We start from the raw sequence: 4,882 nt of genomic DNA, 5'->3' as shown, positions 1-4,882 counted from the left end.
AGTAACCAAGGAAATTATTTTTGTTGTTGACTGAGTTTAAAAACAGAAGAGAAACAATTTACTTGTTCAGTTAAAACAGAGGGAAAAATTTCAGGAATAGCACCGTGCTGAGTCCACCATCGAAGAAACCAAGTGGGAAATTCTGACTTGAATTTATGGTCAAATTGGAGGAACCAAGAATGACTGTACGACTCATTTTGATACATGAGAACTTTAAACCAGGCATCCATATAGTCATAATAACTATATTGGATTTTATGACCAGGTAAATCTCTGAGTTGAAAAGGAGGACCCCATTCATCAAGAGAAACTATATTGTGGATGTAAAGAGAATGGTAAACAATTTTACTAGTGTATGTACGATCATAGATGGGTTTAATGACTATTGACTGATGATGAAAGAGAATATCTTTGTAGTAGGTAATTGATTTTTCTGGATGGAGTGGAACCAAATTCCATCCAGGAGGGAAACTAGATCAAGAACATTATGGGTATTCTTGTGAATAGGTTCTTTGAAAAAGAGATTAGTTGATTGAAATTTGACATAATCAGATCGGACTGATTTGACTGGGTTAGGAGAGTAAGGAGTGAGTGACTGAGAAGAAGAAGCGGATGGATCTGAAGCAAGAGCGGATGTATAACTAGGTTTAGGGATATTACCAAGAACTTAGTAACGGTTGATAGTGTCAATAGGATGATATCTGGTGACTAGGTCAACAGGAGGAACAGGAATGGATTTACTAGTTGGAACAATGGCTTTACTAGAAGGCCTTGACATCTGTAAGCAAATAAGGTGAACATAATTAGCATCCACTGAGGATATCTAATTTGTTCACATGGAAATGAAGACAATTAGTATAATGAGCAAGTAAATTGCAACGATTGGTAATTTGATGAAATTGTATGAATTGTGCACGGCGAGTAGTTTTGCGAGCTATCTTAAGGCAAGCAATACGGTAAGTAGTTTGGTAAACAAGTTTTCTATAATATGTGACTTTTAATTTATGGTAGGAAATAAAAGGAGTGGCCATAAAAGAAAGAAGGAGTTCACAATTTTTTTTTAGTCTCTGTAAAATTTTAAGTTTGTTTTAAAATTCAATTTTTAAGTATACAAGTAGAAGCTGTGTTTCCCAGTTACTTCCAGTAAACAATTTTGTATTTTCCAGTAACCAATTTTTTTAAGGATGCAAGTAGAAGCTGTATTTCCCAATTACTTCCAGTAAACAATTCTGTATTTTCCAGTAACCAATTGTAAGTTAATATTGTGAGCCATAATTTATTTACCTGTTCTTATTTAAAATATTTTATTTAGTTTATTTAACTTGTTTGTTTTAGTTTATTTAACTTGTTTGTTGTTAAATTCTATGTCGATTAATTTTTCTTTATGACAATTATTAAACCTCATTCTACCTTGTTACAGTTATCTTTGTCAAATTTACATAACCAGACACTTTCAAGTTAAGACACCATTGACGTTCAACCGCTAATTATGGACAACATTACTATTTTTGGTCATGTAAGTCATTTTGTTTTTTATTCATTTGAAAAAAAATACACTTTTCTTATAAGCTGAAGTCAATTTTCTTTTCTTTTCATTATTTTTTATCTAATTTCCTTATAACAAAATGCTTTTTTCTTATAATTTACAGATGGATGGAGACCTATGTCGAACTGTATTATTAACTCCTTTTACTCATTTTCTTACATGTATAAATTTTTTTATCTCTAATTCTTTTGTATTTTTAGGTTCAATTTCTTCAAGAAAAAAATGCTAATGTTGTTTTCCGTGATGAGCGTGACCTTAATATCATCCGTATTCGAGAGGTAGACCCAATTTAATTATATAGATTTTTTTTTATTCAAAACACCATATATTCTTATTTACATTTTTTTTTAAAACTTTCTATTGTTGCTAATGTTGTATTTTTATTTTTTGTAGGCAAAGGAAAAGGAAATTGCCAGGGCATTGTTGAAGAAAAACGAAAAGGCCACCGTTTCGGGCAAGGGAAAGGAAAATGCATGTTCAGAAGTATGGCTCTTTAACATTTTCATTATAAGTTTTTTTTTTTTGAAATATTTATTTTGGAGCCTGAACCTAGATCATGTTTTTTTTTTTTTAATGTAAAATTGACGTACCACTTGCACAGTGCCGTGTATTGTTTTTATAGTAAACAGTTTCATGTAAATTTGTGAAATATTTTTTTTAAGCATGCTAAAATAGTATTTGTACAAAAACATTATATGTGTTTTAAATTATTATTATTCTTTTTTGGCTTTTTGCTATTGGCATGAACATCTACAAGAGAAGAAAAAATGAAGAGAACAAAACAGGAATGAGGGGAAAGAGGGATACAGAATGAAAAGGTTTTCAATTTTTTTACAAAATATCATAAGGAAAGGGAATTAAGATAAAGTAAATTAAAACAAATGAAAAATGAAGAGAAAAGTACAAAATAGTAGATGATAATATTCATATTTTAGGCATCTTAAGGTTAGTATTGTAATTTTAAGTGTGCCAGTAAGGATTAATCAGTCCTTACAAAATATTAATTGCTAACCAATTATCAGACGATTGTGTTTTAGTTCTTTCAGCGTTAATGAAGAGGACTTTTATTGGTGGCTTGTTTAGGAGGATTTAGTAAATAACAACTAAGTGAAGAATAATTTAAGAATTTCATTAAGTAAAATGAAAAACTTACAATGATCTGACCCAACCTCGTAGAAGTTTACAATAACAAGCTATGAAACTACTCATATGAATGAAGTGCAGTATAGGAATTTGAAGTACATAAATGTAAAGAACTGTAAAAACTAGAAGGGAAAACAAAGTAAATAAAACTGGTTTTTGATCTGAGTCTAGATTTTTCACTCTGGGGCTTTCTCTGCTGTTTATAATTCTCAATGATAACCGTCAAAGTGGGCTTCTAACCGTCGAAATGTCCTCCTATGATTACTGAACATGTTCTCTCACAGTCAGTCCCACTGCGCCACCTTTATAGTTAGGCCTCCCTCCTAATTTTGAATTTGAACTTTGTGAGTAACCGTTAGGCACATCACCTTATATCCCTCGATCGTTCTAGTGCTACGCAGACCCTTATTATCAATACGGGCTGACATGTGTCTGACTATGGTTGGCAACTGGTATTAATTTCCCAAATTGCCCTCTTCATACCACGTGTTGAATTGTGATAAGCTTTTACAAATTATATAACCAACATTACCCCCCGCACTAATATACCCAATACTTGGTGATATTAGTGGATCAAGGCACTTTATCCACGTCCTAGGACGTGCATGGGCTTTGCATCTTCTTAGAACTGCAACCGACGTTCATCTTTGTAATGTTTGTACTGCATTAAATTCTCTTCTACACCTTGAACATTTCCTACTATCTGAGCATTCGAAAAGACTGATACAATCCTCATGGCCAAGAAAATCTTTTCTTTCATTGATCGAGCATACGAGGAGTCTATGGAAAATGATTATAGGCCTCGAAAAAATCTCGATGCATTTATTAATTACACCTATCCGCATCCATTTATGTGAGTTATGGAAGCTTTCGCAACGTACCAACCTCTAGACCCGAAGTTTACCAATTACGAACCCTTAGATCAAGCATTTGCAAAAATAGATCTTGGAAAATCTTCGTCTACCCTATCATCTTCTGCATGGGACACAGCTACTTCTTCCTCTACCCTACCAACCTCTGCATGGGACACAACTACTCCTTCTTCCTCCAGGTTCACTGGCTGGGGAAGCTAGCCAAAACCTGATGAATCCAAGCTAAGAGAGCGAATTAACCATCGATTCGTTGAATTCACTGATCCTCTATCTTTCCCTCATTTTGCTCAGAGCTCGGTGGTTTACCCCTATGTATCCATCGATCGCCGACTTACTTATAATGTGGTTCATATCTTCCATGCCTACGAAGATAGTGAGAGCAACTCCTCGTCCTAAGGACGCACAAGGATACAACCCGTCATTCTTAGCCAATAAGGCAAAACTTTGCTCTTCTGACTGGCTTGAAAGTGTGAATAACTCCCAGTTCCCTTCTTCCTTTGAAATGGACCCTCCTATGCCTCCTCTTCCTTAAAACCCTCACTGGATGGAAGAACTGAGACTTACTCTCTTTGAGAATTAGTTTCTTTCTTCCTACCAACCTCCAGATCTTCCCACTATATTTGAGCGATATCAAGCTCAACTTCTACTTGCAGCCTTTTCTCACTTGCCCTTCAATGTTCTTAGAGGTGATATTCATCTTAAGAACTTTCGATAGGCTTGTGACATTATGACTCGAGGTCATGTCCTCAACCCCATTGTTCAAGCAGAACTTCAGATGTTTTTGGATCAACTCCCATTGCTTCTCCATTGGTACCAAACTTCTTCGGCTACCACTCAATCTTTGGACAAAATCTCAGCCCATCGAATTCACACCTAGTATGAAGCAGAGAATCTTATCGACGAATATAATGACATCAAGAATAAAGACTCTGCATACTAGGATGATCTAGATATGGATGAGATGGAACAAGGATTGAAGGAAATGGAGTTCGAAATGAAAGCTGAACAACTTTTTCATCAAATAAGAACATATCACCTACAGCAATCCAGCTTGGAGATGATAGAAGACAGAATAAAAAAAGAACAAAAATTCATTGACCACTGTTAGAACAAATTCCATGAACTTGTTATTCTTTCTATTCCTTATTTTTATGAAATTGAATTTGTAGCCAAGAAGTCTTTCTAATGTAATTACTTTCATATTAATAAAGCTAGGTTTTCCTTTTTTTATTCGGCATGGTCTGGTTTTACATTCCAATTGCATACTTGTAAGCATTCTATTCCCCCAAATCAAACAAAATCATAGCTTCAAATTTACCAA

This window comes from Camellia sinensis, chromosome 2, assembly GCF_055761805.1.
Source record: "Camellia sinensis isolate YWXY chromosome 2, ASM5576180v1, whole genome shotgun sequence".
In the NCBI taxonomy this organism is placed as follows: domain Eukaryota; kingdom Viridiplantae; phylum Streptophyta; class Magnoliopsida; order Ericales; family Theaceae; genus Camellia; species Camellia sinensis.
Note: the sequence above shows the minus strand (reverse complement) of the source record.